Genomic DNA, 9,906 nt, shown 5'->3' on the forward strand with positions numbered 1-9,906 from the left:
TGGCTGGTTAGAACATCTGCCTCACAGTTTTGAGGACCGGGGTTCAAATCCTGCCTCACCTGTGTGGAGTTTGCATGTTCTCCCCGTGCCTGTGTGGGTTTTCTTCGGGTATTCCGGTTGCCTCCCACATCCCAAAAACATGCATGGTAGGTTAATTGAGGACTCTAAATTGCCCGTAGGTGTCAAATTGAGTGCGAATGGTTGTTTGCTTATATGTGGCCTGCGATTGGCTGGCGACCTGTTCAGGGTGTACCACACCTCTCGCCCAAAGATAGCTGGAATAGGCTCCAGCACGCTCCCGACCCTTGTGAGGATAAGGGGTTCAGAAAATGGATGGATGGCTGGATGGATGGAGTCATATTATTCTAAAGAAACAGTACTCTTACTTGAGTACAGTATTTGCCTACTCTGGTTGTGAGTGACCAGATGTTGAAAAGTCCAAAGTTTACGGTGGTGTTCCCCGTTCAGAGTGTTTTGTTGACTAACACAGTGTGGTCAACTCTGCGACCACTTTTTCGTGGCGAGCGTCAAGGTTTTTTGTTCGATTTTATTGTCATGGTGTCATCAAGGTGGACGCTTCGACGGCACCCAAGATGGATGTACCTTCGGTGGTGCTGATGAGTAGGGCTGCACAATATTGGAAAAACCTGGACCTGCGATATATATTATGATGTGGAATAACAGAGAATCAGTGTTGGGAAGGTTCATTTTCTATATGAATTAGGTCAAAGTTCAATTCACCGTTCCAAAAATGAACTAGTTCAGTTCATAATTAAAATTTTTGAACTAAGTTTACAGGTCCAAAAACTAACTAGTTCATAGTTCTTTTTTTTCAATATGTTGCTGAAAGGCTATTTCCCTCAAAATACTGGCATTTCATTTCCTCATTGTTGCCACCCATTCAGTCCACACTAGTAACCAGGTGCAGCCGTTACCCTACAATCTTAAGAACATGAGGAAAAACTGCTTTTACGCTGTTTTTTAAAATGAGGAATTAAAACAAAAACAGCACTTTTATCATTAATGTGCAAACAAAAACACGCAGTTTGACAGGGACAATGGTGAAGGACATTAATAACTGTCCATTCCTTGCAGCTCTGGTTGACTAAATTAACTAAATAATTTATATACTCTTATATTAGAAAACTAAATAAATTCCATATTATCAAAGTGTGATCATACAGTATTTTAACTCAAACATACTGATACAAATAATAATTTTCTGAGTAATACATTTTTACAGTTATGTACTGTACTCCAAAAGAAACTGTTCACTCCCATTTACGCAGTGTCCCTGAACACATCTCATGCACTCATGCAGCTGCCTCGTGCCTGCCTTGTTTCATTCTGAAGAGCGAAATAGGAAATGCAGCAGATCCACAACCTTTTAATCTTTTGAGTATGTCCAAACTGGTCCATCTAGTGGTCACCTTTACTATTACAGTTGAATCTCTGTATATTACAGTACACCAACACTGCAGCACACCCTGCGATGTGACTGATAATATCATGCAGCCCTACTGGTGAGCGATGTTCAGGTGACGGTGGAGCGCCGATGACAGCAGGTAGGACAGCCGAAAGCGGAGTTGCAGACATTTCTTGTCCAAATGCATAGTCAGGAAAATACGGCAAAGTAACAAACAATCACAGAGTCGAAAATGTTGTCCAATTCATCACTGTCTTGGTGAAACTGTGTCAGTTATTCGTGTGATTTACAGTGGAAAAGACTGACTCATAGTGCTCATTGTTGTATTTGTACACACAGTGCCGTGACAAAGTATTCAAATTCTTACATTTTTGCAAAGTTTCCCCACTTTGTTTAAGATCATCAGAAAAATGTAAATATCAGACAAATATAACCCAAGTGAACTTAAAATGCAGTTTTTAAATGGCGATTTCATTTATTAAGGGGAAAAAACAAAACTACCGTATTTTCACGACCATAAGGCGCACTTAAAAGTCTTAACTTTTCTCCAAAATGGACGGGGCGCCTTATAATGCAGCGCGCCTTATGGGTGCACCAAGTTCCAAAATCTATACATGTTGTTGTGTGATGAGCGCTCCGCTTGACTGACATGTCAGTCGGCAGGAGCATTTCCTGCCGACACGCTGCTTATATAGAGGAAAGGCGGACGTGACTGAGTAGAGCATGCGGACGTAAAGGGGGAAGGGTGAGCGTGAAGGAGGACGCTAAAGGCACGCCCCCAGTAGGTCTATAGCGCCGGTATGTGCATTGTGCAAAACAACATCGGTTTCGCTAATGACCCCCGAAAATGGCATCTACGAAGAGACACGCTTACAAAGCACAGTTTAAACTCCAAGCTATCAGTTACGCGGAGGAACATGGGAATCGATCGGCCGCGAGAGAATTCAAGGTCAACGAATCCAAGGTTCGCAAGTGGAGTCAGGAAAACAAGTTTCGCCAAGTCAAGAAGACGAAGCTGAGTTTCCGCGGAAACAAGGCGAGGTGGCCCGAGTTGGAAGACCAACTCGAGCAATGGATTAATGAGCAAAGAACAGCCGGGAGAAGCGTCTCTACAGTCACCATTCGACTGAGGGCAATAATGCTTGCAGAAGAAATGAAAATCAAACATTTTCAAGGAGGTCCGTCTTGGTGCTTACGTTTTATGAAACGGCGCCATCTATCCATCCGGGCAAAGACTACCGTGGCGCAGCAACCTCCGGCGGATTACAAGGAAAAGCTGGCCATCTTCCGCTCCTATTGCAGTAAAAAGATTGCCGACAAACACATCCAGCCCAACTACATCACCAACATGGACGAGGTGCCGCTCACCTTTGACATTCACACTGTGGAGAAGAAGGGGACCACCACGGTAGCGATACGCACCACGGGGCACGAGAAGTCGGCTTTTACTGTTGTGCTTGGTTGCCATGGTAATGGACAGAAACTGCCACCTATGGTGATTTTTAAGAGGAAGACACTGCCTAAGGAAAAGGCCAATCAAAAGGGCTGGATGGACGTGGAGAAAATGAGAGAGTGGCTGAGTGAGGTGTACGTAAAGAGACCGGATGGTTTTTTTCACGCATTATCGTCCCTGTTGATCTGTGATTCCATGCGCGCCCATCTCACAGCCGCTATGAAAAACCAAGTGCAACTAAGACTGGGAGGCAACGCCAAGCGAGTTATGCCACCATATGTGAATGGATTGTGGATGCCTGGGCTAAGGTATCTGCTTTGACTGAAAGCCGGCATCGTTGCTGAACAGCCCACCCGGCAACGAGACTAACTCTGACAATGACGAGAGGGCGTGTTTGTTGGAAAACTTGCCCAACTGTTCATTTCGGATACAGAAGATGAGGACTTTGATGGATTTGTGGATGAAGATTGATGAAAAAAATAACGTGAGTACATTGTTAAATACTTCAAAGTACATCCAAACTCAGTTTTGCTCCCGCTGCCTTTTTAAAAACATTGTTTTTGCGTGCATGCATGCTACCGTATGTTTTAAACTAGCGTATGTTTTAGCATGCCTGCGCCCAATATTACGGTGCACCTTATGTATGTGTTAAATACCGAAATAGACCCCGTAACTGAGACTGCGCCATTTAATACGGTGCGCCTTATGGTCGTGAAAAAATTAAGTACACAAGTACATACAGTAAATGAACAGGTCATTTAAATAGACACATTCCTCCATCATGTGACCGGATCGGTGATCGGTTATCGTTTTTTTTTAAACTCGCTGATCGGCCCCAAAAATCCTGATCGTGTAAAGCCTAATGACAACAAACAAACTATACTTTTCGACAAGTATTGTCATGGGTGTGTGTTCCGGGTTTTGTCTTCCCCCCCTGTTTCACACACACCTGCTCCTGTGAGCATCTTCACCACCTGTGCCTCGTTCACCCTAATTACCTATTGTATTTAACCTCGTGTCTCATTCCCTCTCGTTGCCAGTTCGTTGTACCTTGTCGTCGCGTTCCAGCATTCCTTGTTTCCACGTCACAGACTCACAGTAAGATTTGACCCTGTTCTGATTATCGACCTTGCCTCTTTGCCTCATGTTTTTGGATACTGTTGCCTTTCTTGGATTGCCTGCCTGTGTACCGACCTATGCCCGTCTATTAAACCTCTCTTTTTGGAAACTGTCCATTTGTTTTGGAGTCGTTCATTTTTGGGTCCTATCCTCTGTTCCGTTCATGACAGAACGAACTGGCCATAACATGGACCCACCAGACTCAGACCCGGTGCGCAAAGCCCTTCAAGCGCAGGGTCAACGCCTCTCGAAGCAGGATGAGCAGCTTGCTGCCCTCCACCTTCATCTAGAGGGACTGTCAAAGCATCAGGACAATATGATGAGACAGGTGGCCTCGCAGTTTGAACTTCTTATGAAAATTATTCAAGAGAAGGAACCAGTTGGCACCACACCCAATACCGCCACGGTATTTCCATGTGAAGCAGTCACCATGCAGCCACTTGCCACTTCCGCTGCTGTCTGTCCACAGCTCTCTCGACCGGAGAGGTTCTCTGGAAATTCTGGGAACATTAAGCCGTTCATCACGCAGTGCGAACTCCACTTTGAGCTGCAGGCAGCTGCCTTCGCCACCGAGCGGGCAAAAATCGCTTTCGTCATTTCCCACCTGACTGGTCGTGCGGAAGCGTGGGCTACTGCTGAATGGAGCCGCAATTACGCCGTGTGTCATTCATGGGCTTTTTTCGTAAAGACTATGGAGCAAATTTTTCAATTTTCCACTCCAGATCATGAGGCAGCTCGCTCCCTTGTCACCTTACAACAAGGCAAGCGCAGGGTGTCAGATTACGCGATTGAGTTTCGCATTCTAGCAGCTGAGAGTCATTGGAATAATCGGGCGCTACTCGATGCCTTTTTTCAAGGACTATCCCCCGCCGTCAAGGATCATTTAGTCCCGCTAGACCTGCCGACTGACTTGGACACTCTCATCGCTCTCGCCGTAAAAATCGACAAGAGGCTTTTTGATCGTGAGCTGGATGGAGATCGGCGGAGGGCTGTGTCACCGCGCACTTGGAGGACGAGCCTCGGTGACCAGCCAAACCAAGGCAGATCCCCTGGTTCCGGTCTCAACCCACTGACTCGCGTCCCCACGGATGAACCCATGCAACTGTGCAGGTTCCGTCTCTCCCCTGAGGAACGTCAAGGCCGGCTGAGGGAAGGGCGGTGCTTCTACTGCGGTCAGTTGGTTCATTCCGTGAGCAACTGTCACATCAAATTTGTCGGTAGCAAGGGCACGGGAGAGGTGAGTCTGAATTTCATTAAGGAAGACCCTACACGGGTTCTTCCTAGAGTGACACTATGCTCTCCTGATCGAGAAATTCATACACCTGTATTAATTGACTCTGGTTCTGACGCTAACTTACTTAACTCCCTCCTCGTTAGACATATGCACCTTAGAACCTTTCAAATAAAACGCCACCGCAACACCTATGCTGCAGACGGCGGTTTTATGGGCAAGATCACTCACCGCACCCAAACACTCACATTGACATTTCCTGATTCTCACTCGGAACGCATTAGTTTTCATGTTTTTGACGCCATGAATCATGACCTTATCTTAGGGAACCCATGGTTGAAATTACATAACCCCCCCCACATTGACTGGTCCTCTGGGCAGGTTATGTCCTGGGGCAGCAATTGCGCCCGGAACTGTTTCAAGCCGCCATGTGTTCAGGTCTATGTTTCTAAGGACAATCCACAGACCCCATCTGGGGATCCTGATTTATCTCAAGTGCCCACCTGTTACCAGGATATTAAAGATGTTTTTTCCAAGTCCAAGGCCAAATCTCTTCCACCCCACAGACCTTATGACTGTGCTGTTGACTTGCTGCCTGGAACCACACCCTCACGAGGGAGGTTGTTCTCTCTTTCAGGGCCGGAACACAAGGCCATGAAGGTGTACGTGGAAGAATCACTGGCAGCTGGGATCATTCGCCCATCTTCATCCCCTGCGGGAGCAGGATTTTTTTTTGTGGACAAGCAGGACAAGACCCTGCGACCCTGTATCGATTACCGGGGTCTCAAAGAAATCACTGTAAAGAAGAGGTACCCTCTTCCTCTCATCTCAACCGCCTTTGAGTTCCTGGAGGGAGACAAGATTTTCACCAAACTGGACTTAAGAAATGCATATCATCTAGTCAGGATAAGGGAGGGGGATGAATGGAAAACAGCATTCAACACACCAACAGGACATTATGAGTATTTGGTAAAGCCTTTTGGGCTTACTAACGCTCCAGCTGTTTTCCAAAACCTTGTCAAGGATGTCCTGCGTGACATGTTGAATGTTTATGTTTTTGTCTATTTGGATGGCATTTTGATATTCTCCCCGGATGAGGAGACTCACATTATTCATGTCCGCTCTGTTTTGCGGCAGTTACTGCAGAATCAACTATATGTCAAGGCTGAGAAATGTGAGTTCCACAAGGCGTCCGTTTCTTTTCTGGGTTTCGTCCTGGCTCAAGGTGAAGTCAAAATGGACCCTTGCAAAGTCGATGCAGTTATTACGCAAAGATGTACAAAGGTTCTTAGGGTTCGCAAACTTCTACAGAAAATTCATCAGAAATTTCAGTTCTATAGCCTCTCCTTTGCATGATCTTACCTCTCCACACAAACCTTTTGTATGGAACCCGCTTTGTCAGGCAGCTTTTCAAAAACTTAAATCGAGCTTTACCTCCGCTCCCATCCTTACTTTGCCAGATCTCAAACAGCAGTTTGTGGTAGAAGTCGATGTGTCTGATGCCGGAATAGGAGCAGTGCTCTCCCAGAAATCTCTCAAGGATGATAAATTACATCCTTGTGCTTTTCTCTCCAAAAAACTGACCCCAGCTGAGAAAAATTATGACATTGGTGACCGTGAACTGCTGGCAGTCAAGGTGGCTTTGATGGAGAGGAGGCACTGGCTAGAGGGGGCACAGACTCCGTTTTTAGTATGGACAGATCACAAGAACCTTGAGTATATTAAAACTGCTAAAAGATTAAATGCTAGGCAGGCTAGATGGGCTCTGTTTTTCACTAGATTTAATTTCATGTTATCCTACCGACCTGGTTCTAAAAATGGTAAGCCAGATGCTTTGTCACGTATTTTCTGCGAAGAGAATTCTTTGTCCGACCCAAAGACTATTTTGCCTAAGTCATGTTTCATTTCCGCTTTTGTTTGGGACATTGAAACTGCGGTTAAAGGGGCTCTGAAAGACACTCTTAGCCCTGAAGATTGCCCTGAAAACAGGCTTTATGTGGTTCCGACCTTAAGGGGAAGAGTCATCTACTGGGCTCACACGAACCAAACGGTATGTCACCCAGGCATTGCCAAGACTCAATCAGTGGTCGAACAGCACTTTTGGTGGCCTAATGTTAGGAGGGATGTTATCGATTACGTCAACGCTTGCCAGGTATGTGCTGCCAACAAATCCTCTCGTCAACGTCCTTCTGGGGAGATGTGACCCCTGCCAATACCACAACGTCCTTGGTCAGACATTTCCGTAGACTTTGTGACAGGATTACCGGCCTCAAAAGGTAATACCACAATTCTCACCGTAGTTGACAGGTTCTCTAAAATGGCTCACTTCATTGCACTCCCAAAACTCCCCTCAGCTAAAGATACTGCAGAGTTAATGATCAATCACGTATTCAAATTCCATGGTTTCCCCAAAAATGTGGTGTCTGATAGGGGTCCCCAATTCATTTCGCAATTTTGGAAGGAGTTTTGCAATCTCATAGGTGCTACCGTCAGTCTGTCATCTGGGTTTCACCCTGAAACCAAAGGCCAAACAGAGAGGCTGAACCAGGACGTGGAGACTGGGCTACGATGTCTCGCTTCACAGGAGCCGCGATCCTGGTCTCAGAAACTGGTTTGGGTCGAATTCTCCCACAATTCCCTCCCCTCTGCATCCACTGGTCTATCGCCTTTTCACGTTGTGCATGGTTACCAACCATCTCTGTTTCCTGCCATAGCCCCAGAGTCCACAGTTCCAGCGGCATTGACCTTGGTGAGACGCTGCAGGAGGACCTGGGAGTGAGCCCGCCAGATGCTGCTGCGCCAGGGGCGGTCCTACAAAGCCGCTGCTGACCGTCGGAGGACACCGGCCCCGAACTACAAAGTGGGTCAGCGAGTTTGGCTCTCGACCAAACATATTCCACTCCGGGTGGAGTCCAAGAAGCTCGCTCCCAGGTTCGTTGGGCCCTTCCCCATCACAAAGATCATCAACCCTGTCACCGTGAAGCTGAGGCTCCCAAGGTCAATGCGGGTCCACCCTGCTTTTCATGTCAGCCTACTCAAGCCAGCCCGGGAGTCCCCTCTGGTCCCGCCTTCCAGGCCCCCTCCTCCCCCCCGGTTTGTGGATGGGGGCCCTGTCTTCTCTGTGACGCGGCTGTTGTCGTCTCGTCGGAGGGGGATTAAATATCTGGTGGACTGGGAGGGCTACAGGCCTGAGGAACGTTCATGGGTCCCGTCTACGTTTATCATGGATGATTCGCTCATTCGGGACTTCCACGTTGCGCAACCAGGGGCCCCAGGGCCGTCTGGGGCCGGCCGTTAAGGGGGGGGGGTACTGTGTATGCGTGTGCAAATGATTGACATACTGTTGGGTGACGCCTCCTGCCTCTACAGTGGCTATTCTTGTTGCGCTATACCCAGTTGTAAAATTATACACTGAACAAAAATATAAACGCAACACTTTTGATTTTGCTCCCTTTTTCAAGAGCTGGACTCCAAGATCTAAAACTTTTTCTACAGACACAAAAGGCCATTTCCCTCAAATATTGTTCACAAATCTGTCTAAATCTGTCTTAGTGAGCATTTCTCCTTTGTCGAGATAATCCATCCCACCTCACAGGTGTGGCATATGAAGATGCTGATTCGACAGCATGTTTATTGCACAGGTGTGCCATAGGCTGGCCACAATAAAAGGCCACTCTGAAATGTGCAGTTTTGTCACCCAGCACAATGCCACAGATGTCGCAGGTTCTGAGGGAGCGTGCAATTGGCATGCTGACTGCAGGAATGTCCACCAGAGCTGTTGCCCGTGAATTGAATGTTCATTTCTCTGCCATAAGCCGTCTCCAAAGGTGTAACCACACCAGCCCAGGACCTCCACACCCAGCATGCTCACCTCCAAGATCGTCTGAGACAAGCCATCCGGACAGCTGCTGCAACAATCGGTTTGCATAACCAAAGAATTTCTGCACAAACTGTCAGAAACCGTCTCAGGGAAGCTCATCTGCATGCTCATCATCCTCATCGGGGTCTCGACCCGACTGCAGTTCACAATGCTCACATTCGATGGCGTCTCGCACATTGGAGAGGTGTTCTCTTCACGGATGAATCCCAGTTTTCACTGTTCAGGGCAGATGGCAGACAAATGAAAAATGGGAGCAAAAACAAAAGTGTTGCGTTTATATTTTTGTTTAGTGTAATTAAAATTAAATTTGAGGCATTAGATGGAGCCCAAACAATCATTGTAATAATATTCTATTGTCAGCTTCATGCAGACTGTTTTAACATACAGGTACTGTATATGACAAAAAGTACTTTTTAACTGTGAAGTCTCCTTTTACACTATATAATATTTACCCTGCTCATCAAATATTTGGTACACATATATATTTTTTAATATTTTAATGTTCCTATTTCATCTTTATTTAATGTTTTTTTATGTCTTCTGGGTGAATGGTGGGGCAGCGTCGTGGCACCTTATCTCAGCCAGCCGCCACTCACTGGAAGATGCATCAAGATGTACTTTTTACAATGTAATAGGAGGATGCCTTTTAGCAGCGCTGAGATTACTGAATGTTCTGTATCTTTGCTCCATCCAGTGGCAGTTAGCTGTAGGTGAAACTACACAAACATAATATGAGCAATGTAGCATGCGTGTTTACACAGGAAGCAGCTGCACAGTAAGCATGCTCACTGTTTCAT

Source organism: Phyllopteryx taeniolatus, chromosome 13 (assembly GCF_024500385.1).
Source record: "Phyllopteryx taeniolatus isolate TA_2022b chromosome 13, UOR_Ptae_1.2, whole genome shotgun sequence".
Lineage (NCBI taxonomy): Eukaryota > Metazoa > Chordata > Actinopteri > Syngnathiformes > Syngnathidae > Phyllopteryx > Phyllopteryx taeniolatus.